At 44.0% G+C, this 26907-nt stretch overlaps 1 pseudogene across 1 annotated transcript in view; it reads left to right on the forward strand.

Moving 5' to 3' along the window:
- The window catches only part of LOC311148154 (low-density lipoprotein receptor-related protein 1-like), a 186430-nt pseudogene that overhangs the window by 101918 nt on the left and 57605 nt on the right, over positions 1–26907 (forward strand). The window contains exons 8-21 of the transcript in view: positions 9857–10019; positions 11553–11775; positions 11897–12089; positions 12450–12593; positions 13498–13734; positions 14013–14193; positions 14445–14667; positions 14918–15107; positions 22199–22321; positions 22597–22737; positions 23370–23495; positions 24385–24501; positions 24800–24880; positions 25159–25326. The product of the transcript in view is annotated as a low-density lipoprotein receptor-related protein 1-like (transcript). The remainder of the gene's footprint in view (positions 1–9856; positions 10020–11552; positions 11776–11896; positions 12090–12449; positions 12594–13497; positions 13735–14012; positions 14194–14444; positions 14668–14917; positions 15108–22198; positions 22322–22596; positions 22738–23369; positions 23496–24384; positions 24502–24799; positions 24881–25158; positions 25327–26907) is intronic.

The following is a 26907-nucleotide window of genomic DNA, read 5'->3' on the forward strand; positions in this document are numbered from 1 at the left end:
ACATACACACACATACAGGCTGCACCGTGAGTAGAGGACACACAACCACACAGCCACACACCCACACACACCCACATACACACAAACACACACATACAGGCTGCACCGTGAGTAGAGGACACACACCCACACAGCCACACACCCACACACACCCACACACCCACACACACATACACACACATACAGGCTGCACCGTGAGTAGAGGACACACACCCACACAGCCACACACCCACACACACCCACACACCCACACACACATACACACACATACAGGCTGCACCATGAGTAGAGGAGCACCTACTGCTCCTTTTTTTACCTACCGCTCCTACTGGAAGGACACACACATACACACGCACACATAAACACACACATACAGTAGACGTGATGCAATAACACTCAGCGGCGCCCGACCCCGAAAACTGCGTAAAAGTGCAGAGCAGAAATGCTGAGCGCAGCACTATTCTAGTAAAGGTTCCTGTTCAAGAACCGTGCTTCCCTGACATGGTGCTAAATCCCTATGAATGGATGTGTCACTGATATACAATGTCATACAGGGAGAGGTGTAGTTACAATATTATGCTTGCAGGCACAATACAATATAGAGAAAGGGTGTAGTTACAGAGTGCTTGCAGGGCTTAACTGGCACATTGTGTTGTCATACAAATTAGGGCTGCATTCCAAGTGGCACGCTATTCCATTTGGGACGGAGCCTAGTTCACCTCAGTATAGTTTGATTTACTGACCTCAGTCTACAGTACAGTACAGTACAGTACAGTAGACTGCATTTTAGCTAACCCTAACCCCTTTCCCAACCTTAACCTAATTCTCCTAACCTGCTGCGTAAGTTCTCCTAAACCTGCTACAAAAAGTCAATTTTGACAAAAGCGGCATTCCTTCTAGCCATGACCCTACTTGATGCTACAGTAAGGGTTTAGCCATGATCCATTATAAACCACCTTCCATTATTGATTCTGATTGGACAACAGTTTGTGATAGATATAATGAGGGTTTGTCCAAATGGCATTCCCTATTCCCTATGTGCCCTGCTCAAAAGTTAGGCCCTGGTCAAAAGTAGTGCACTAAATAGGGAATTTGAATATCTGGCTTTGAATATAAATCTCTGCGCATTTATATTTTGTTGTCTGCTGTTGTTCTAGACCCCCATCTGCTATTGGCTCTCTGGATTCTATTTTAGAATTATTATCACAGAATGTCAAATCTGATTTTGTGCTTCTGGGTGACCTGAACATAGACTGGTGGACATCCAACTCTGATCAACTCAAGAATCTATGTCATCCCCAAAGCCAACACCTCCTTTGGCCGCCATTCGTTCCAGTTCTCTGCTGCCAATGACTGGAACGAATTGCAAAAATCTCTGAAGCTGGAGACTCTTATCTCCCTCATTAACTTTAAGCATCAGTTGTCAGAGGACCTTACCGATCACTGCACCTGTACACAGCCCATCTGAAATTAGCCCACCCAACTACCTCATCCCCATATTGTTATTTATTTTGCTCATTTGCACCCCAGTATCTCTATTTGCACATCATCTCTTGCACATCTATCATTCCAGTGTTAATACTAATTGTAATTATTTTGCACTATAGCCTATTTATTGCCTTACCTCCATAACTTGCTACATTTGCACACACTGTATATATATTTTCTGTTGTATTTTTTACTTTATGTTTTGTTTTACCCCATATGTAACTCTGTGTTGTTGTTTTTATCGCACTGCTTTGCTTTATCTTGGCCAGGTCGCAGTTGTAAATGAGAACTTGTTCTCAACTGGCCTATCTGGTTAAATAAAGGTGAAATAAAATATAAATAAATAAAACCTATAATCTTACTCAGATTGTTAACAATGTAACCGGGTTGAATGCAAAGTGTCCTCTAAAATACTCTTTGATTCATCATATTTTAACCAGCACTTCGTTTTAATGTTTCTGGTGTTTTTGCAAATTACATAAGTGATCACTGTGCTGTTGCCTGTGTAAGAGATGGCCAAATTCCTAATCTAACTCCACGTATCATCATGAAAAGAAACTGGAAGCAGTTTGACACAGGGTTTTTTCCTGGAATAGAGTTGAATTCATCCCTGATGTTGAATTAGCCATTTCTTACTTCAGGATACAGTATATGCAACAACCATGCCCCTTTCAAACAATACAGAATTAAGGGCAGAGACAACCCTGGTTCTCAGATGAACTAGCTGAAATCATAAGGAAATGGAATGCTGTGTGGGCTAAAGCGAGAAGGTCTGATTCAGTAGATAATTGGATGGCTTTTAAACACCTTCGGAATCAGGGTGTGGCTATGACCCGAAAGATGAAAGCAGACCACTACCTAAAATCTACTGCTGAAAAACTGAATAATCCTTCCAAATTTTGCCAAGTAGTGAAAAGTTTAGGAAATGGAAAGTAAATGCACAGCTCCCTAAACTGCTGGTTGACTCACAGTTGGTAAGTGAGAAAACCTCTATTAATCAACCGTTTCTTGATGAAGGCAGATTATTTGATATTTTTTATTTATTTATTTAATTTTTACTTTATTTAACTAGGCAAGTCAGTTAAGAACAAATTCTTATTTACAATGACGGCCTACACCGGCCAAACCCGGACGACGCTGGGCCAATTGTGCGCCGCCTTATGGGACTCCCAATCACGGCCGGTTGTGATACAGCCTGGAATCGAACCAGGGGGTCTGTAGTGACGCCTCCAGCACTAGATGCAGTGCCTTAGACCGCTGCGCCACTTGGGAGCCCGATAGGGTTAAAGGTCAACATGAGCCCCCTGTAAAATTACCTGACACTCCCGAGCACTCCTTCTCCAGGTTCTCCTTCTCGCCCTTCTCTGTCTCAGAGGTGCGTAGAGCTCTGAAAGCAATTGATATAAAAAAATCCCCTGGCCCTGATGATCTAGACCCCCGCCTCCTACAATTAGCTGCAGACATCATTGCTCCCCCTTTAACATGCATCTTTAACCTCACCCCAGAATTGTATGAAGTCCTCAGGTTGTGGAAATCAGCATTTGTATTACCTCTTTTGAAAGGAGGTGATCCCACGCTACTGAATAACTATTGGCCCATATCTAAGTTGTCTATTCTCGCAAGGGTATTGGAGTCGCTAGTCAATAAGCAGCTTAAGGCCTACCTCCAGGAAAACAATATTTTGAGTGGTAAGCAATCAGGTTTCAGGTCTGGCCATATCACAGCAACTTTGAAGGTTTTGAACAATGTTCCCTGTGCCCTGGATGGGAAACAGCAATGTGTATCTTCATAGACTTGTCAAAGGCGATTGACACTGTGGACCGTACTGTCTTGGTGCAGAGATTGAAGTGTGTTGGGATTACTGGTCATGCTCTGGAGTGGTTTGTGAACTACCTGTCAAATAGAACCCAGTGTGTTAAGGCAGAAGGTTGTAAGTTGGACACTGTAGAGTTGTGCTCGGGTGTGCCTCAAGGATACGTTTTAGGTCCCCTGTTGTTTATTATTATCTATATCAACAACATTGGGAGACATATTGAGACAGCTGATGTACATTTTCATGCGGATGACACTGTTCTCTATTCAAGTGGCAGCAGTTTGACTTTGGCTTTTGAAAAAGCTCAAACAGCTTTTAACATAATTCAACAGAATCTGTACGATTTGAAGCTTTTTCTGAATTCCTCTAAAACAAATTGCATGGTATTTTCCAATACTAAACACTCTGAAAACCATGTAATTACTACCTTGGAAGGACATTCTATAGAGCAAGTCAAAACTTACAAATGTCTGGGAGTTTGGGTGGAGAGAACCTTGTCTGGAAACTCAAGCTGCGTATTGGGTTTTATTACCGGCACAAAGCTTGTTTTTCCTTTGCCGCCAGAAAGGAGTTGATTCGTTGTATTTTTCTCTCTGTTTTTCTCTCTGTTTTGATACTATTTATGTGCAAGCCTCAAGCTCTACTCTGAAGGCTCTTGACTTTGTGTATCATGCAGCCCTTCGTTTTGTCACCAATCAGAGACGTTTAACTCACCATTGTGATCTCTACAGTGCTGTCGGGTGGACATCACTAGCAATACGCAGGCTCAAACACTGGTACATTCTTATTTATAAGGCCATTTCTGTAAAACTGCCATTTTATCTATCCTCTCTTCTAGCTTGAAATGAAAACACAACATACTCAGATCTCAATCTTGTTTTAGGCTAAGAGTCCGGAAAATGTAAACCGAGCATGGAAAAAGGTCCTTTGATTGCTCAGTCCCTTGGTCTTGGAATTCCCTCCAAGCCAACCTAAAACTCCAGGACCTGGTGTCCCTGGAGGAGTTCAAAGAACAAATAGATGAACAGGTTGTTGAGACATGTAGTTGTTTCTAGTTGTCACCTGATGTTTGTAAGGAAGAATAATTTACTTCACACACACACATGCCTGCACACACACACACACACACACACACACACATCCACTGTTTGTTTGTTATTGTATTTGTACTGTTGCCGGTGTCTTCTGTCTGTGTTGGCTGTTTAGTCTTACATTGTTTGTTTTTAAATCCCCCGTCCCCACAGGAGGCCTTTTGCCTCTTGCCAGGCCGTCATTGTAAATAAGAATTTGTTCTAAATTGACTAGCCTGTTTAAAAAAAAAAAAAATCAGTTCCATCTGGGGCAGAGCGGAGCAGGCCTTTTCTTTTGAATCTCTGTAGACCATAGGAGTTGGCAAGACAGCACAGACAGATCTGGGAACAGGCTATCTCTGTGCCACTGTGGAATAGCCCTTGGTGTACCAGCATGGTTTAACATTGTTCAGTCATCCAACCTAGGGTGTGTCTTTGGAAGTGGCCAAACCTACCATGGGACTCACTAAAAACGGCATTTTAAGTCACAGAGCCCTGGGACAGTCTATAATTAAGCAATAAGGCCCGAGGGGGTGTGGTATATGGCCAATATACCATGGCTAAGGGCTGCTCTTAGGCACGACGCAACATAGAGTATACCACAGCTGTCAGCCAATCAGCATTCAGGGCTCGAACCACCCAGTTTATAACAGGATTTATAAACTGGGTGGTTCGAGCCCTGAATGATGATTGGCTGACAGCCGTGGTATATCAGACCGTATACCACAGGTATGAGAAAACATTTATTTGTAATGCTCTAATTACGTTGGTAACCAGTTTATAATAGCAATAATACCCCTCGGGGGTTTGTGGTATATGGCCAATATACCACTGCTAAGGGCTGTATCCAGGGACTCTGTGATGCTTCGTGCCAAAGAACAGCCCTTAGCCGTGGTTTATTGGCCATATACCACACCCCCTTGTGCCTTATTGCTTAAATAACTGCTGGAGTCACTAGCTGGGACAGGCTAACTACAGGGGGTTGGGATGGGACAGGCTAACTACAGGGGTTTGGGATGGGACAGGCTAACTACAGGGGGTTGGGATGGGACAGGCTAACTACAGGGGGGTGGAATGGGACAGGCGAACTACAGGGGGGTGGGATTGGACAGGCTAAATACAGGGGGGTGGGATGGGACAGGAAAACTACAGGGGGGTAGGAATGAACAGGCTACCTGCCCCCTCCCTCCTACAGCTGGGTCTCTCTGTGGAACTTCCCCTCCACCCTCCCTACCCTCTCTACCCAGCTGCCTTCTCACAAATAGACTCTCATTGTCAGAGACTAGCCCTTGTTGAGGTAGTCAGCTGGAAGAAACCAAGAGGGAGGATCCACAGCCTCCAAAATAACACCATCAGCATTTCATTCAAACGCAGATCCTTTTCCTCGTTCTGCTGTCAAACTTCTCAGCTAGTCAGCCAGCCAGTCAGTCAGTCAGTCAGCCAGCCAGTCAGTCGGTCAGTCAGTCAGCCAGCCAGCCAGTCAGTCAGCTAGCTATTCAGCCAGCCAGTCAGCCAGTTAGCCAGTTAGCCAGTCAGTCAGTCAGTCAGCTAGCTATTCAGTCAGCCAGTCAGCCAGTTAGGCAGTCAGCCAGTCAGTCAGTCAGTCAGCTAGCTATTCAGTCAGCCAGTCAGTCAGCCAGTCAGCCAGCTAGCTATTCAGTCAGCCAGTCCGCCAGTCAGTCAGCCAGTCAGCCAGTTAGTCAGTCAGTCAGTCAGCTAGCTATTCAGTCAGCCAGTCAGCCAGTTAGGCAGTCAGCCAGTCAGCCAGTTAGGCAGTCAGTCAGGCAGTCAGTCAGGCAGTCAGTGCTCAGACAGAGTGAGTGTGTGTTGTCTGTCTTTTCCCTTTCTACACTACCATACAGATTTGAACTGTACTTTGCTGTGCTGTCTCTGATTGACCTTGTCATTTTAAGCACGGTTCCAGCAACTATGGCGGATATATAACCAGTACAGCTTGGCTTAGCTTGGCTCGGTTTGGCTCAACTCAGTTGTGTGAAAAGAGTATATGAATGAGGCAGGGTTGTTAGTCAGGGTTGGGTCAGGTCACCAAGCAGGCTGTGGGTTGGGTGGAGAGGGTTAATGTCTTTCTCTCCCACTGGGTGGGCTGAGCTAATGGGCTAATGGGCTGTGTTTGGAGTCAAATCAAATCAAATCAAATCAACTTTTATTGGCCACATGCGCCGAATACAACAGGTGCAGACATTACAGTGAAATGCTTACTTACAGCTCTTAACCAACAGTGCATTTATTTTTAATAAAAAAGTTAAATAAAACAACAACAAAAAAGTGTTGAGAAAAAAAGAGCAGAAGTAAAATAAAATAACAGTAGGGAGGCTATATATACAGGGGGGTACCGGTGCAGAGTCAATGTGCGGGGGCACCGGCTAGTTGAAGTAGTTGAAGTAATATGTACATGTGGGTAGAGTTAAAGTGACTATGCATAAATAATTAACAGAGTAGCAGCAGCGTAAAAAGATGGGGTGGGGGTGGGGGGGCAGTGCAAATAGTATGGGTAGCCATGATTAGCTGTTCAGGAGTCTTATGGCTTGGGGGTAGAAGCTGTTGAGAAGTATTTTGGACCTAGACTTGGCACTCTGGTACCGCTTGCCGTGCGGTAGCAGAGAGAACAGTCTATGACTAGGGTGGCTGGAGTCTTTTTTTGAGGGCCTTCCTCTGACACCGCCTGGTATAGAGGTCCTGGATGGCAGGAAGCTTGGCCCCAGTGATGTACTGGGCCGTACGCACTACCCTCTGTAGTGCCTTGTTGTCGGAGGCCAAGCAGTTGCCATACCAGGCGGTGATGCAACCAGTCAGGATGCTCTCGATGGTGCAGCTGTATAATTTTTTGAGGATCTGAGGACCCATGCCAAATCTATTCAGTCTCCTGAGGGGGAATAGGCTTTGTCGTGCCCTCTTCACGACTGTCTTGGTGTGTTTGGACCATGATAGTTCGTTGGTGATGTGGACACCAAGGAACTTGAAGCTCTCAACCTGTTCCACTACAGCCCCGTCGATGAGAATGGGGGCGTGCTCAGTCCTCTTTTTTTTCCTGTAGTCCACAATCATCTCCTTTGTCTTGGTCACGTTGAGGGAGAGGTTGTTATCCTGGCACCACACGGCCAGGTCTCTGACCTCCTCCCTATAGGCTGTCTCATTGTTGTCGGTGATCAGGCCTACCACTGTTGTGTCGTCGGCAAACTTAATGATGGTGTTGGAGTCGTGCCTGGCCATGCAGTCATGGGTGAACAGGGAGTACAGGAGGGGACTGAGCACGCACCCCTGAGGGGCCCCCGTGTTGAGGATCAGTGTGGCAGATGTGTTGTTACCTACCCTTACCACCTGGGGGCGGCCCGTCAGGAAGTCCAGGATCCAGTTGCAGAGGGAAGTGTTTAGTCCCAGGATCCTTAGCTTAGTGATGAGCTTTGAGGGCACTATGGTGTTGAATGCTGAGCTGTAGTCAATGAATAGCATTCTCACGTAGGTGTTCCTCTTGTCCAGGTGGGAAAGGGCAGTGTGGAGTGCAATAGAGATTGCATCATCTGTGGATCTGTTGGGGCGGTAGGCAAATTGGAGTGGGTCTAGGATTTCTGGGATAATGGTGTTGATGTGAGCCATGACCAGCCTTTCAAAGCACTTCATGACTACAGACGTCAGTGCTACGGGTCGGTAGTCATTTAGGCAGGTTATCTTAGTGTCCTTGGGCACGGGGACTATGGTGGTCTACTTGAAACATGTTGGTATTACAGACTCAGTCATGGACATGTTGAAAATGTCAGTGAAGACACTTGCCAGTTGGTCAGCACATGCTCTGAGTACACGTCCTGGTAATCCGTCTGGCCCTGCTGCCTTGTGAATGTTGACCTGCTTAAAAGTCTTACTCACATCGGCTACGGAGAGCGTGATCACATAGTCATCCGGAACAGCTGGTGCTCTCATGCATGCTTCAGTGTTGCTTGCCTCGAAGCGAGCATAGAAGTGGTTTAGCTCGTCTGGAAGTTTTGTGTCACTGGGCAGCTCACGGCTGTGCTTCCCTTTGTAGTCTGTAATAGTTTTCAAGCCCTGCCACATCCGACGAGCGTCAGAGCCGGTGTAGTACGATTCAATCTTAGTCCTGTATTGGCTCTTTTCCTGTTTGATGGTTCGTCGGAGGGCATAGCGGGATTTCTTATAAGCGTCCGGGTTAGAGTCCCGCTCCTTGAAAGCGGCAGCTCTACCCTTTAGCTCAGTGCGGATGTTTCCTGTAATCCATGGCTTCTGGTTGGGGTATGTACGTACGGTCACTGTGGGGACGACATCATCGATGCACTTATTGATGAAGCCAGTGACTGATGTGGTGTACTCCTCAATGCTATCTGAAGAATCCCGGAACATGTTCCAGTCTGTGCTAGCAAAACAGTCCTGTAGTTTAGCATCTGCGTCATCTGACCACTTTTTTATTAACCGAGTCACTGGTGCTTCCTGCTTTAGTTTTTGCTTATAAGCAGGAATCAGGAGGATAGAGTTATGGTCAGATTTGCCAAATGGAGGGCGAGGGAGAGATTTGTATGCGTCTCTGTGTGTGGAGTAAAGGTGGTCTAGAGTTTTTTTTCCTCTGGTTGCACATTTAACATGCTGGTAGAAATGAGGTAGAACGGATTTAAGTTTCCCTGCATTAAAGTCCCCGGCCACTAGGAGCGCTGCCTCTGGATGAGCGTTTTTCTGTTAACGTATGGCCTTATACAGCTCATTCAGTGCAATCTTAATGCCAGCATTGGTTTGTGGTGGTAAATAGACAGCTATGAAAAATATAGATGAAAACTCTCTTGGTAAATAGTGTGGTCTACAGCTTATCATAAGATACTCTACCTCAGGCGAGCAAAACCTCGAGACTTCCTTAGTATTTGATTTTGTGCACCAGCTGTTGTTTACAAATATACACAGACTTGCCTGGAGTTCAGCTCCGAAACTTTTTCTCTGTCTCTCTCTGTCTCGTTCTCTCCCTCTCCTCTCTCTCTCAAAGTATGTCACCCCATTCAAGTGGGGTGACAACCCTCTATACCAGCCAACGGAACACCAAGACAGGAACTCCTAAATTACAATGCTGCTCTTGTTTAGTCTCCTCTCTCTCTCTCTCTCTCTCTCTCTCTCTCTCTCTCTCTCTCTCTCTCTCTCTCTCTCTCTCTCTCTCTCTCTCTCTCTCTCTCTCGCTCTCTCTCTCTCTCTCGCTCGCTCACTCTGTCTGTCAGTCTCTCTCTCTCTCTCTCTCTCTCTCTCTCTCTCTCTCTCTCTCTCTCTCTCTATCTCTCTCTCTCTCTTTCTCTCTCTCTCTCTCTCTCGCGCGCTCGCTCGCTCTGTCTGTCTGTCAGTCTCTCTCTCTGTCTATCTCTCTCTCTCTAACTCTCTCTCGCTCTCTCTCTCTCTCTAACTCTCTCTAACTCTCTCTCGCTCTCTCTAACTCTCTCTCTGTCTATCCCACATACTTAACCTCTTCTCTCTATCCCACCAGATGTGGAACAGATGGCTATTGACTGGCTGACAGGAAACTTCTACTTTGAGGACAACGTGGACGATCGTATATTTGTGTGCAACGCTGACGGCCAGACGTGTGTCACCCTGCTGGATCAGGAGCTCTACAACCCTAAAGGCATTGCCCTGGACCCCCTCATGGGGTGAGCGTTGCCCCACTAATAACCCCATAGACTTCTAAGAAGTGCCCTTGTGTACTTCCCCTGGGTCCGTCTGGTCAGGTGACTGCCCACCCAGCCCTTAGTCAGTCAAAACACTTCCTCCTCTAAGACACAGACACATTTACATTTACATTTACATCATTTAGCAGACGCTCTTATCCAGAGCGACTTACAAATTGGTGCATTCAATTTATGATAGCCAGTGGGACAACCTTTTTTTTCCTTCTTTTTTTATGGGGGAGGGGGGGGGGGGGATAGAAGGATTACTTTATACTATTCCAGGTATTCCTTAAAGAGGTAGGGTTTCAAGTGTCTCCGGAAGGTGGTCAGTGACTCCGCTGTCCTGGCGTCGTGGGGGAGCTTGTTCCACCATTGGGGTGCCAGAGCAGCGAATAGCTTTGACTGGGCTGAGCGGGAACTGTGCTTGAGTAGAGGTAGGGGAGCTAGCAGGCCAGAGGTGGATGAACGTAGTGCCCTCGTTTGGGTGTAGGGTCTGATCAGAGCCTGAAGGTAAGGAGGTGCCGTTCCCCTTACAGGTCCGTAGGCAAGCACCATGGTCTTGTAGTAGATGCAAGCCTCAACTGGAAGCCAGTGGAGTGTGCGGAGGAGCGGGGTGACATGAGAGAACTTGGGAAGGTTGAACACCAGACGGGCTGCAGCGTTCTGGATAAGTTGTAGGGGTTTAATGGCACAGGCAGGGAGCCCAGCCAACAGCGAGTTGCAGTAATCCAGACGGGAGATGACAAGTGCCTGGATTAGGACCTGTGCTGCTTTCTGTGTAAGGTAGGGTCGTACTCTGCGAATGTTGTAGAGCATGAACCTCCAGAGTGCAAAGAACGCCAAGGTTCTTTGCACTCTGGGAGGAGGACACAATGGAGTTGTCAACCGTGATGGCGAGATCATGGAGCGGGCAGTCCTTCCCCGGGAGGAAGAGCAGCTCCGTCTTGCCGAGGTTCAGCTTGAGGTGGTGATCCGACATCCACACTGATATATCAGAAAAGAAAGGAGAACATTAATTGTGTGTCGTCTGCGTAGCAATGATAGGAGAGACCATGTGAGGATATGACAGAGCCAAGTGACTTGGTGTATGAAAATGTATGCACTCACTAACTGTAAGTCGCTCTGGATAAGAGCGTCTGCTAAATGACTAAAATGTAAATGTAAAAAATGTGTATAGAGAGAATAGGAGAGGGCCTAGAACTGAGCCCTGGGGGACACCAGTGGTGAGAGCACGTGGTGCGGAGACAGATTCTCGCCACGCCACATGGTAGGAGCGACCTGTCAGGTAGGACGCAATCCAAGAGTGAGCAGCGCCGGAGATGCCTAACTCGGAGAGGGTGGAGAGGAGGATCTGATGGTTCACCTTGCTGACTCTGGCACGTCAAAATAGTTTGGTGCATCTTGAATGTGAGGGGTCAAATATAAATTGAAGAAGTACATTATAATGGGGTCAGTCCTCCCTTTCCTCAATGTAATATTCCCATGCACTGCTCTACCTCCCCTCACTCCCTACAGGAAGGTGTTCTTCACAGACTACGGTCAGACTCCCAAGGTGGAGCGTTGTGACATGGACGGTCAGAACCGGACCAAGCTGGTGGACAGTAAGATCGTGTTCCCCCACGGTATCACCCTGGACCTGGTCAACAGGCTGGTGTACTGGGCTGATGCCTACCTGGACTACATAGAGGTGGTGGACTACGAAGGCAAGAACAGACACACCATCATACAAGGCCTGCTGGTGAGGACATACACACACACACCACACACACACACCACACTCCCACACACACACACACACACATACACAATACATACACAGACACCAACTCAGACAGTGTTTCTGTTGTTAATTCTTTTAGATTGAACACCTTTATGGGCTGACGGTGTTTGAGAACTACCTGTACGCCACCAACTCAGATGAAGGCAACCTGAACCCCGCTAAGACCAGTGTGATCCGGATCAACCGCTTCAACTCCTCTGACTACACGGTGGTTACCAGGGTGGACCGCGGCGCCGCCCTGCACGTGTACCATCAGAGACGCCAACCCCCAGGTAGGTTCACACCCACAACCCCCAGTGTATCTACCCAGGATAGCCGCTGTAGGTATGGGGCAATCTTTGCCATGGAGTTTGGAACGTAGTGTGCACAGGTTTTTGTTCCAGCCCTGCACGTGTACCACCAGACACTCCAACCTCCATGTAGGTACACGCCTAGGGTAGCAAAATGATGGTAATGTTCCAAAATTCTCAGGTTTTCCTGAAATCCTGGTTGGAGGAGTCCAGATGGGTATCTATCTGTCTGTATCTATCATCATAGTTGTAGCCATGTTGGTGCCTAGTGCTGACCATTCGCTTCTGACCTCTGACCTCTGCCCCCTGACCCCTCTCTTGTCCCCTGGTGCCCAGTGAGAGAGAAGAGTCATGCCTGTGCCCCGGACCAGTTTAAGAAGCCAGGAGGCTGCTCAGACATCTGTCTGCTGGGGAACAGCCACAAGACACGGACCTGCCGCTGCCGCTCTGGATTCAGCCTGGGCAGTGATGGGAAGTCCTGCAAGAGTGAGTACTTTACATACATTAAGTTTTTAATTGAATTTAATTGAATGGCATACAATGAGCATAGCATGGAAATCACACACAACAGCACATCTCAGCTCAGTACAGAACTCCATACAGAACAGACCTGCAATTTATTTAGTAGTAATATGAGTTTAGTAAAATCTCTAGAAGCAAGAAAATGTACCATTTACATCACTTTTGACATTCTCTTTGGACATAAAAGGTCTTGTTGTTGTGTTGCTCCAATCTTGTAATTAACCGTTCAGCGATGTTCCCATGACGATGATTTAATCTGCTCTACCAAGCAAAAGAGCAGTAACTGCTCATAGAGTGAAAGTTTTTTTTATTGTCCAGCCAAATGAATTGTATTCAGATTATTAGAGATGTGGTTATCTGTCTTACTATGAGGTTATTTTTTATTCATATTGACCCTGACCACTGACATGACCTTTGACCCTAGAAGGCAGTTACTGCCTTCTTGCTTGGTACAGCCACTGGAATACGTTTCCATTATGATTTTTTTTTAAATACAATCTTGTGTTAGTATATTTATTTGTATGTGGCTGTCTGTGTCATATAGTTTGATATCAGCAAAGAACAATAAATAATACCAAGGTTTACCGTAGACACTGCAGCCCAAAGTTCAGTGAAACCAAAGTAAAAGGCAGTAACTGACGTGAGTGATGGCAGTTACTGCCTTTTTCCTTGGTTTCACTTTAACTTTTTGCGGTTACTGCCCCGCTTTTCTCCATAATACAATACAATGGGAGGCAGGATATTTGTCCACATGATAAAGCATGTATTTAATGTATAAAAAATGTAAATAACTCATTTTTGACCAAATGTGCAGTTACTGCTCTTTTGCTTGGTAGGACAGTAATGTTGTCTGATGTTCCCTCTGCAGAACCTGAACATGAGTTGTTCCTGGTGTACGGTAAGGGTCGCCCTGGCATCATCCGTGGTATGGACATGAATGCCAAGGTCCCAGACGAGTACATGATCCCCATTGAGAATCTGATGAACCCGAGGGCGCTGGACTTCCACGCCGAGAGCGAATTCATCTACTTCGCTGACGCCGTGAGTTTCATAATTGGACGGCAGAAGATCGACGGCACCGAGAGAGACACCATACTGAAGGACGGTAAGGACTGATCTAGTACCATAGTATTTAACATTAAATGCATTTCAACAACCCTCTGTTCCACCCTATTACAAAATCAAATCGCAATTCATATAGAACCGTGATGCATATAGAATCACGAGATGTATCACATCGTGACCTAGGAATTGTGGTACGAATTCTGTCATGAGGTCCCTGCCAATACCAAGCCCTACTAGACAGTCACCGTCTCTCTTTCTCCCTCCCGCTCTCCCTTCCTCTATCCCTCTGTCCCTTCCTCCCTCCTTTCCTTCCCTCAGGCGTCCACACCGTGGAGGGGATAGCGGTAGACTGGATGGCAGGTAACCTATACTGGACAGACGACGGGCCCATGAAGACCATCAGTGTGGCCAGGTTGGAGAAGGCCTCTCAGACACGCAAGACCCTCATCGAGGGCAAGATGACCCACCCCCGCGCCATCGTAGTGGACCCCCAGCACGGGTCAGACATTATACCCTCCTTATGTTCCATTGCTACAGTATACATCTCACGCAGAGACATCACCCTATGAGAATGTATTGAAAAATGTCTGTGATTTTCCCAAAATTCTAGGTTTTCCAGAAATACTGGTTGGAGGATTCCTGGATTTCCTGATTTTTGGGGGATTTCTGGGAAACCTGGGAATTTGGGGAAAGTTACTGGAAGTTTACAACCCTAGTATTTCTCTAACAGAACGAGTGATTGTGTTCCAGGTGGATGTACTGGACGGACTGGGAGGAGGACCCCAAGAAGACTAACCGAGGGAAGATCAAGAAGGCATGGATGGACGGCTCTCACGACCAGGTCCTGCTGACCAGTAAGACAGTGCTGTGGCCCAACGGCCTGAGTCTGAACATCCCACAGGGCATCCTGTACTGGGTGGATGCCTACTACGACCGCATTGAGATGGTTTACCTCAACACCACCGAGCGCAAGGTCAGTTAGACTGGTTACTAAGCCTAGCCCTAACCCCAATGATCACGCATGGACAAATCTCCCCACCAGAGACCGGGGTTCAGTCCCCGCATCCACACTTCCTACTGTTTCTCCCACCTGCCTGTATCCCATCTGATTGCCAAACTGTCTAAATAAAGTGTCAGCAAATATGTATATATTAAAATGGTTTTGACCTTCATCTTGACCATGATCCGTGTCCCATGATCATTTTCTCTCTCTCATTGGTCAGATGGTATACGAGGGAAGTGAGTTGAACCACGCCTTCGGCCTGTGTCACTACAAGCACTTCCTGTTTTGGAACGAGTACCGCGGCGGCAGCATCTTCAAACTGGACACCACCACCAGCACTGTGACGCTGCTCCGCAATGAACGGCCACCCCTCTTCGAGATCCGCGTGTATGACGCTCACCAGCAGCAAGGTAACTTTAATGGATAATACTTTACTAGGTAACACTATATGGGTAACACTATATGGGTAACACTATATGGGTAACACTACATGGGTAACACTACATGGGTAACACTATGTGGGTAACACTAGGTAACACTACATGGGTAACACTATATGGGTAACACTATGTGGGTAACACTAGGTAACAATATATGGATAACACTATAAGGGTAACACTACATGGGTAACACTACATGGGTAACACTATGTGGGTAACACTAGGTAACACTACATGGGTAACACTAGGTAACACTATATGGATAACACTATATGGGTAACACTACATGGTAACACTATGTGGGTAACACTAGGTAACACTACATGGGTAACACTAGGTAACACTGCATGGGTAACACTAGGTAGCACTATATGGGTAACATTATATGGGTAACACTAGGTAACACTACATGGGTAACACTATATACAGTGCATTCGGAATGAATTCAGACCCCTTGACTTTTTCCACATTTTGTTACGTTACAGCCTTATTCTAAAATGGATTAAATTGTTTTTTCCCCCCGTCATCAATCTGCAAACGATACCCCATAATGACAAAACCAAAACATGTTTGAAAAAAATTGCACATTTATTAAAAAGAAAAAACGGAAATGTCACATTTACATAAGTATTCAGACCTTTTACTCAGTACTTTGTTGAATTACCTTTGACAGCGATTACAGCCTCGAGTATGTATTTGGGGAGTTTCTCCCATTCGTCTCTGCAGATCCTCTCAAGCTCTTGGGGAGCGTCGCTGCACAGTTATTTTCAGGTCTCTCCAGAGATGTTCGATCGGGTTCAAGTCTGGGCTCTGGCTGGGTCACTCAAGGACATTCTGAGACTTGTCCCGAAACCACTTCTGCGTTGTCTTGGCTGTTTGCGTAGGGTCGTTGTCCTATTGGAAGGTGAACGTTCACCCCAGTCTGAGGTCCTGAGCGCTTTGGAGCAGGTTTTCATCGAGGATCTCTCTGTACTTTGCTCCGTTCATCTTTCCCTCGATCCTGACTAGTCTCCCAGTCCCTGCCGCTGAAAAACATCCCCACAGCATGATGCTGCCACCAGAATGCTTCACTGTAGGGATGGTGCCAGGTTTCCTCCAGACGTGACGCTTGGCATTCAGGCCAAAGTGTTCAATCTTGGTTTCATCAGACCAGAGAATCTTGTTTCTCATGGTCTGAGTCCTTTAGGTGCCTTTTGGCAAACTCCAAGCGGGCTGTCATGTGCCTTTTACTGAGGAGTTGCTTCCGTCTGGCCACTCTACCATAAAGGCCTGATTGGTGGAGTGCTGCGGAGATAGTTGTCCTTCTGGAAGGTTCTCCCATCTCCACAGAGGAACTCTGGAGCTCTGTCAGAGTGACCATTGGGTTCTTGGTCACCTCCCTGACCAAAGCCCTTCCCCCGATTGCTCAGTTTGACCGGGCGGCCAGCTCTAGGAAGAGTCTTGGTGGTTCCAAACTTCTTCCATTTAAGAATGATAGAGGCTACTGGCCACTTCAATGATGCAGACATTTTTTGGTACCCTTCCCCAGATCTGTGCCTCAACACAATCCTGTCTCGGAGCTCTACGGACAATTCCTTCGACCTCATGGCTTGGTTTTTGCTCTGACATGCACTGTCAACTGTGGGACCTTATATAGACAGGTGTGTGCCTTTCCAAATCATGTCCAATCAATTGAATTTACCACAGGTGGACTCCAATCTAGTTGTAGAAACATCTCAAGGATGATCAATGGAAACAGGATGCACCTGAGCTCAATTTCGAGTCTCATATCGAAGGGTCTGAATACTTATGTAAATAAGGTATTTCTGTTTTTTATTTTTAATACATTTGCAAAAAATTAGAAAAACCTGTTTTCGCTTTGTCATTATGGGGTATTGTGTGTAGATTGATGAAGAAAGTTTTTTATTGAATCCATTTTAGAAGAAGGCTGTAACATAACAAAATGTGGAAAAAGTCAAGGGGTCTGAATATTTTCTGAATGCACTGTAGGTAATACTAGCTAACACTATATAGGTAACACTAGATAACAATAGCTAACACTAAATGGGTAACACTAGGTAATACTAGCTAACACTATATGGGTAACACTAGCTAGGTAACACTAGCTAACACTATATGGGTAACACTAGGTGACACTAACTAACACTATATGGGTAACACTAGGTGACACTAACTAACACTATATGGGTAACACTAGGTGACACTAACTAACACTATATGGGTAACACTAGGTGACACTAACTAACACTATATGGGTAACACTAGGTAATACCTGGGCCTGGGCATTGTTGTTCACTAATTTACTCCAAGTAGGGAAAGGATGGTGGGGTTGAAAAGTAATAAAGGGGAGTATATATATAAAAAATACCAAAAAACATGGGGGATTGGAAGTGATGCAGACACTTACATTGATAGAAGATACAATCTATCTGCAATATTAAGCTGATCCATCCCCCCCCCCCCCCCCCCAAAAAAAAAAAAAAACCCTAGGTAATACTAGCTAACACTATATGGGTAATACTAGCTAACACTATATGGGTAACACTAGCTAACACTATATGGGTAACACTAGGTAATACTAGCTAACACTATATGGGTAATACTAGCTAACACTATATGGGTAATACTAGCTAACACTATATGGGTAACACTAGCTAACACTATATGGGTAACACTAGCGAACACTATATGGGTAACACTAGGTAACACTAGCTAACACTATATGGGTAACACTAGGTACTACTAGCTAACACTATATGGGTAACACTAGCTAACACTATATGGGTAACACTAGCGAACACTATATGGGTAACACTAGGTAACACTAGCTAACACTATATGGGTAATACTAGCTAACACTATATGGGTAATACTAGCTAACACTATATGGGTAACACTAGGTAATACTAGCTAACACTATATGGGTAACACTAGGTAACACTAGCGAACACTATATGGGTAACACTAGGTAACACTAGCTAACACTATATGGGTAACACTAGCTAACACTATATGGGTAACACTAGCGAACACTATATGGGTAACACTAGCTAACACTATATGGGTAATACTAGCTAACACTATATGGGTAATACTAGCTAACACTATATGGGTAACACTAGCTAACACTATATGGGTAATACTAGCTAACACTATATGGGTAATACTAGGTAATACTAGCTAACACTATAAGGGTAATACTAGCTAACACTATATGGGTAATACTAGGTAACACTAGCTAACACTATATGGGTAACACAAGGTAACACTATATGGGTAATACTAGCTAACACTATATGGGTAATACTAGGTAACACTAGCTAACACTATATGGGTAACACTAGGTAACACTATATGGGTAATACTAGCTAACACTATATGGGTAACACTAGCTAACACTATATGGGTAATACTAGGTAACACTAGCTAACACTATATGGGTAACACTAGGTAACACTATATGGGTAATACTAGCTAACACTATATGGGTAACACTAGCTAACAATAGCTAACACTAAATGGGTAACACTAGGTAATACTAGCTAACACTATATGGGTAACACTAGCTAGGTAACACTAGCTAACACTATATGGGTAACACTAGGTGACACTAACTAACACTATATGGGTAACACTAGGTGACACTAACTAACACTATATGGGTAACACTAGGTGACACTAACTAACACTATATGGGTAACACTAGGTGACACTAACTAACACTATATGGGTAACACTAGGTGACACTAACTAACACTATATGGGTAACACTAGGTAATACCTGGGCCTGGGCATTGTTGTTCACTAATTTACTCCAAGTAGGGAAAGGATGGTGGGGTTGAAAAGTAATAAAGGGGAGTATATATATAAAAAATACCAAAAAACATGGGGGATTGGAAGTGATGCAGACAATTACATTGATAGAAGATACAATCTATCTGCAATATTAAGCTGATCCATTCCCCCCCCCCCAAAAAAAAAAAAAACCCTAGGTAATACTAGCTAACACTATATGGGTAATACTAGCTAACACTATATGGGTAACACTAGCTAACACTATATGGGTAACACTAGGTAATACTAGCTAACACTATATGGGTAATACTAGCTAACACTATATGGGTAATACTAGCTAACACTATATGGGTAACACTAGCTAACACTATATGGGTAACACTAGCGAACACTATATGGGTAACACTAGGTAACACTAGCTAACACTATATGGGTAACACTAGGTACTACTAGCTAACACTATATGGGTAACACTAGCTAACACTATATGGGTAACACTAGCGAACACTATATGGGTAACACTAGGTAACACTAGCTAACACTATATGGGTAATACTAGCTAACACTATATGGGTAATACTAGCTAACACTATATGGGTAACACTAGGTAATACTAGCTAACACTATATGGGTAACACTAGGTAACACTAGCGAACACTATATGGGTAACACTAGGTAACACTAGCTAACACTATATGGGTAACACTAGCTAACACTATATGGGTAACACTAGCGAACACTATATGGGTAACACTAGCTAACACTATATGGGTAATACTAGCTAACACTATATGGGTAATACTAGCTAACACTATATGGGTAACACTAGCTAACACTATATGGGTAATACTAGCTAACACTATATGGGTAATACTAGGTAACACTAGCTAACACTATATGGGTAACACAAGGTAACACTATATGGGTAATACTAGCTAACACTATATGGGTAATACTAGGTAACACTAGCTAACACTATATGGGTAACACTAGGTAACACTATATGGGTAATACTAGCTAACACTATATGGGTAACACTAGCTAACACTATATGGGTAATACTAGGTAACACTAGCTAACACTATATGGGTAACACTAGGTAACACTATATGGGTAATACTAGCTAACACTATATGGGTAACACTAGCTAACACTATATGGGTAATACTAGGTAACACTAGCTAACACTATATGGGTAACACTAGGTAACACTATATGGGTAATACTAGCTAACACTATATGGGTAACACTAGCTAACGCTATATGGGTAACAATAGGTAATACTATATGGGTAAAACTAGCTAACACTATATGGGTAATACTAGCTAACACTATATGGGTAACACTAGCTAACACTATATGGGTAGTACTAGCTAACACTATATGGGTAATACTAGCTAACACTATATGGATAACACTAGCTAACACTATATGGGTAGTACTAGCTAACACTATATGGGTAACACTAGCTAACACTATATGGGTAATACTAGCTAACACTATATGGGTAATACTAGCTAACACTATATGTGTAATACTAGCTAACACTATATGGGTAATACTAGCTAACACTATATGGGTAACACTAGCTAACACTATATGGGTAGTACTAGCTAACACTATATGGGTAACACTAGCTAACACTATATGGGTAATACTAGCTAACACTATATGGGTAACACTAGCTAACACTATTTGTGTAATACTAGCTAACACTATATGGGTAATACTAGGTAACACTAGCTAACACTATATGGGTAACACAAGGTAACACTATATGGGTAATACTAGCTAACACTATATGGGTAATACTAGGTAACACTAGCTAACACTATATGGGTAACACTAGGTAACACTATATGGGTAATACTAGCTAACACTATATGGGTAACACTAGCTAACACTATATGGGTAATACTAGGTAACACTAGCTAACACTATATGGGTAACACTAGGTAACACTATATGGGTAATACTAGCTAACACTATATGGGTAACACTAGCTAACACTATATGGGTAATACTAGGTAACACTAGCTAACACTATATGGGTAACACTAGGTAACACTATATGGGTAATACTAGCTAACACTATATGGGTAACACTAGCTAACGCTATATGGGTAACAATAGGTAATACTATATGGGTAAAACTAGCTAACACTATATGGGTAATACTAGCTAACACTATATGGGTAACACTAGCTAACACTATATGGGTAGTACTAGCTAACACTATATGGGTAATACTAGCTAACACTATATGGATAACACTAGCTAACACTATATGGGTAGTACTAGCTAACACTATATGGGTAACACTAGCTAACACTATATGGGTAATACTAGCTAACACTATATGGGTAATACTAGCTAACACTATATGTGTAATACTAGCTAACACTATATGGGTAATACTAGCTAACACTATATGGGTAACACTAGCTAACACTATATGGGTAGTACTAGCTAACACTATATGGGTAACACTAGCTAACACTATATGGGTAATACTAGCTAACACTATATGGGTAACACTAGCTAACACTATTTGTGTAATACTAGCTAACACTATATGGGTAACACTAGCTAACACTATATGGGTAATACTAGCTAACACTATATGGGTAATACTAGCTAACACTATATGGGTAATACTAGCTAACACTATAAGGGTAATACTAGCTAACACTATATGGGTAATACTAGCTAACACTATATGGGTAACACTAGGGAAGACTAGCTAACACTATATGGGTAATACTAGCTAACACTATATGGGTAATACTAGCTAACACTATATGGGTAATACTAGCTAACACTATATGGGTAATACTAGCTAACACTATATGGGTAATACTAGCTAACACTATATGGGTAATACTAGCTAACACTATATGGGTAATACTAGCTAACACTATATGGGTAACACTAGCTAACACTATATGGGTAATACTAGCTAACACTATATGGGTAACACTAGCTAACACTATATGGGTAACACTAGGTAACACTAGCGAACACTATATGGTTAACACAAGGTAACACTATATAATACATTGAACAAGCAAGTCATAAAGTGTCATCATAACACATGCCAAAACTTCTTATGTCACAAAATGTCATAAAAGGTTATAATATGTCAGTGATTTAGCTAGACTAGATGTGAATGAATGAATGCATGAATAAATTAATACTTTAATGAAATTAGCTTGGTAACAATGCTAACGGTCCTGTCTGCCTGTCTTCTGTTTGTGTTTCTAAAGGCACCAACCTGTGTCGTGTGAAAAACGGTGGCTGCAGCAGTCTGTGTCTAGCTATCCCTGACGGCAGGTCCTGTGGCTGTGCTGACGACCAGATTCTGGATGGCGACAATGTCACCTGTAAAGGTATGCATTGGGATGGTCTCAATTAGAATAGTTTAAAAGATGACTTGATCTGGGATTCAGGATGGAATGGCAATGTTTAAGCTGGTGAGTGGTCAGCTGAATACGTTCTAATAGCCCTCATAAGTAGATAAATGCATCCTGTATATGAACAGCTGAGATTGAGAGACGTTGCTCTGCTACAGTAACAGTCTTCTCCTCTCTCTCTCTCTCTCTCTCTCTCTCTCTCTCTCTCTCTCTCTCTCTCTCTCTCTCTCTCTCTCTCTCTCTCTCCCCAGCCAACCCCACCTACATCCCTCCTCCTCAGTGTCAGCCCGGAGAGTTTGCCTGTAAGAACAACCGCTGTATCCAGGAGCGATGGAAGTGTGACGGTGACAACGACTGTTTGGACAACAGCGACGAGGCGCCCGAGCTCTGCCGTGAGTAGTGTCACACCGCCACTCCGTCGCCATGGTTACTGAGCAACACACACACAACAACAACAACAACAACAACAACAACAATGCATGAGACGCACAGTTGATAATCCTGAGCTGAGTGGGAGCAGCAGCAGAGCATGAGCTTCGTTTAAAGCTGATCCAGCACTTATACTGCCTCTTTTTGAAACATGCATCAATTGAATATTAAATATAAATTGAGTGTTAAATAGGCCCATAGTTCCTCTCTTCATGCGACAATTAGTAACACTAGAATTCCTCTGTGTATACATGAAAGTATACACAGAGGACTTCCAGTGCATGACAGAGCAGTCGGAGCAGCAGAAGCTCCAGCATCCTAAAGCATAATGTGCTTATAGATGTGTAATGTCAGCTTTATGAACTTACAGTTAATGTAAATCCCCTTATATTAGGCCAGTTATAGGAGACTCTGTGACACAGTCCCTCTCGTAGAGATACTGTATAAACATGTTCTAATTCTATTGATCTTACATTCTAATTTTAATGTTCTAAATCTATTGATATTGAATTCTAATTCTAATGTTCTAATTCTATTGATCTTACATTCTAATTCTAATGTTCTATTTCTACTGTCTGTCTTTTCTCTCCTCCAGACCAGCACACGTGTCCATCGGACCGGTTCAAGTGCCAGAACAACCGCTGTATCCCCCTTCGCTGGCTCTGTGACGGGGACAATGACTGTGGAAATGATGAGGATGAGTCTAATACTACCTGCTCAGGTACACACACACACACACACACACACACACACACACACACACACACACACACACACACACACACACACACGCACAGAGACACTACACCTACACACCCACACACTACATACACTAGACACACACAGTGTTGGGGAAGCTACTCTGAAACCAGTTTATGAAAATGTATTTTACCTTTATTTAACTAGGCAAGTCAGTTAAGAACAAATTCTTATTTACAATGACGGCCTACACCGGCCAAACCCGGACGACGCTGGGCCAATTGTGCGCCGCCCTATGGGACTCCCAATCACGGCCGGTTGTGATACAGCCTGGAATTGAACCAGGGGGTCTGTAGTGACGCCTCAAGCACTGAGATGCAGTGCCTTAGACCGCTAAGATACATTAAAGCTGCTCTTAAGAAACATACAGTTTACTTAACTAAAATTACATTGAAAAGGTAGTTCACTACATGCAAACTGCTTCGTGATCAATTATCATATCTAAATCTGAAATGTCATAGACTACAAATTGCAAGAACAGATCACTCTGGAGTCAGATCTTAACAGAATGTGTAATTTAGCCTCTTAAACAAAAAAACTATGTTTCAGGTCAGCATTAGGCAGGTCTACTTCACCCATATTTTCTGTTATTTTTGCACAAAAAAGTAGTACGTTGTTCCAGTAGTTAGCTACACCGCTACATGGTACAAAAGTAATTAATTACTGAAAACAATACCTAGTTTAACTACCACCAAGCTACTGTAAAATGTAGTTACATTATTAGTTGAACTACATGTAATTAACTACTCCCCAACACTGCACACACACTCGCACACACACACACACACACATATACACACACACACCTTTCCCATCTCTCTATTATGCTATTATCCTCCACCCCTTTCAAGCTCGTACGTGCCCGCCCAACCAGTATGCGTGTGCCAGTGGGCGCTGCATCCCCACTTCCTGGACATGTGACCTGGATGATGACTGTGGGGACCGTTCTGACGAGCCGGCCTCCTGTGGTGGGTCCTTTTCTCATCACACATAACCTCTGTAGCATCCTATATTTTGCTGGGTAGTTTAACATTGGAAACTCAACTCACTATACCTGAAGCCTGGTCATCAGATTTATTTATGCTTTAGCCAACCAACAGTTTGGTTAGTTTATTTATGCTTTAGCCAACCAACAGTTTGGTTAGTTTGGGGTTTTAGACAGTCCCACTACTTCGTTTCAAGTGGGCCAAGAGAGGTCAGTTTGTTGCCCATGATGGTGTTTCTAGGATGCCATTTTGAAAGGTTCCCTCTCTCCTCCTCCCCCAGCCTACCCCACCTGTTTCCCCCTCACCCAGTTCACCTGTGCCAACGGACGCTGCATCAACGTCAACTGGCGCTGTGATAATGGTGAGCATTAATCTCCTTCAAGCATTATAAGCATTACAATTCCTAAGCATTTATAACCTGTATACGAATGTATTAAGCATTTATAAGCATTTATAATGGGTTATTCATGAAAGTTCTTAATAAATGTTACCTGTGTGTGTGTGTCTCTGTGCGTCTCTGCGTGCATTTGTGTGTGTGTGAGTGCACCTGCCTTCTCTGCCTGCCTCTCTCTCTCTCTCTCTCTCTCTCTCTCTCTCTCTCTCTCTCTCTCGCTCTGTCTCTCTCATGTGTGTGTTCAGACAACGACTGTGGTGACAACAGTGATGAGGCAGGTTGCAGCCACTCCTGCTCCAGTGTTCAGTTTAAGTGTAACAGCGGCCGCTGCATCCCTGAGTACTGGACCTGTGATGGGGACAACGACTGTGGAGACTACAGCGACGAGACACACGCCAACTGTACCAACCAGGGTAGGCACTGATACTGGTACTGCCATTGTGCCCTTGAGCAAGGCACTTAACCCAGAAACCGCTCCAGAGGCTCTGCACTGTGCCTGACCCTGTCTTCCAACACCTCAGGGCGGATGTTGGTGATCTGAAAAGAATATGGACTAGTATTGTTCTTTACTGTACCACCCGTATGGAGCTGAAGGAGAGCACCTTACTCTCCTTTATAGTACACAACGCAGGAGAGGGACGTTGAGCTTACATTTACATTTTAGCTCATAGTGAAATTCAAGTGTTTGCATGATTCTCCCAGTCTGCATTGCAGTTTGCATTTCTCTTCACATGAAGGAGGGTATACAGTATATTTGTCATTTTTTAGTATACTAGTATACTGTCACCGCATTAAATGCCTGTATCATATGTCAGGCTGTGTATATGTCATTCCACAAACTGCTGGAGTTTGTAGAATCAATGTTTGTTAGAATGATGACAGGCTCAGTGTTCTGCTGGTTGTGCTCTCTGTAATGTCTGCATGTCTCAGCCTGCCCCGTAGCCACCAGGACATCACATTAAACTAATCCTTCATGTTGCTGCTCTCAGGGATATGTTTATGCTTTGCGGTTAGCTGAGCTTTCAGACAGATCTCAAACAAATCCACCCCTCAACATTAACAATGCCTCTCTTCAGTATGGCTTGCTGAAATCGTGCAGTTGTATTGTTTAATATAGCTGGTCACGTCCAACTTCCCTTCAGTTTAAATACTATTCCTGAAAAGAAAGTGAAGTCAGCTGAAGTCTAAACAATGGCTGGAGTTGGAAGAGCTGGCCAGAGGTAAGCAGTGTCTCTGGTGAGGCGGTGAGGGGCTTGGTAATGACTAACCGGTAATAACTCTGTAATGACTAACAAGTAATGACTAGGTAATGACTAACTGGTACGGACTCGGTAATGACTAACTGGTAATGACTCTGCAATGACTGATGGGTAATGACTCTGTAATTACCAATGGGTAATGACTCTGTAATGACTAATGGGTAATGACTCTGTAATGACTAATGGTTAATGACTCTGTAATTACTAATGGGTAATGACTCTGTAATTACTAAGGGGTAATGACTCTGTAATGACTAAACGGTAATGACTAACTAGACTAACTAGTAATGACTAGCCGGTAATGACTAACTAGACTAACCAGTAATGACTAACCGATAATGACTAGGTAATGACTAACCGGTAATGACTAGGTAATGACTAACCGGTAATGACTAGGTAATGACTAACCGGTAATGACTAGGTAATGACTAACCGGTAATGACTCTGTAATGACTAACTGGTAATGACTCAGTAATGACTAACTGGTAATGACTAGGTAATGACTTACTGGTAATGACTTTGCTGTGATGCTGTGGCGGAGTTCAGAGGAGGCCAGGCAGAGCTTCCAAAGCCCTCTCTCTAACTCTCAGACTCTCTAACTCTCTCTCTCTCTCTCTCGAACTCGCTCGCTCTCTCGCTAACTCTCTCTAACTCTCTCTAACACTCTCTCTCTCTTTTTCTTCAGCACTCAGTTTGCATTTGAGAGAGGAGTTAATTGCTTAGAAGTTGGCCTGC

This window comes from Coregonus lavaretus (genome assembly GCF_964263955.1).
Source record: "Coregonus lavaretus genome assembly, chromosome: 20".
Lineage (NCBI taxonomy): Eukaryota > Metazoa > Chordata > Actinopteri > Salmoniformes > Salmonidae > Coregonus > Coregonus lavaretus.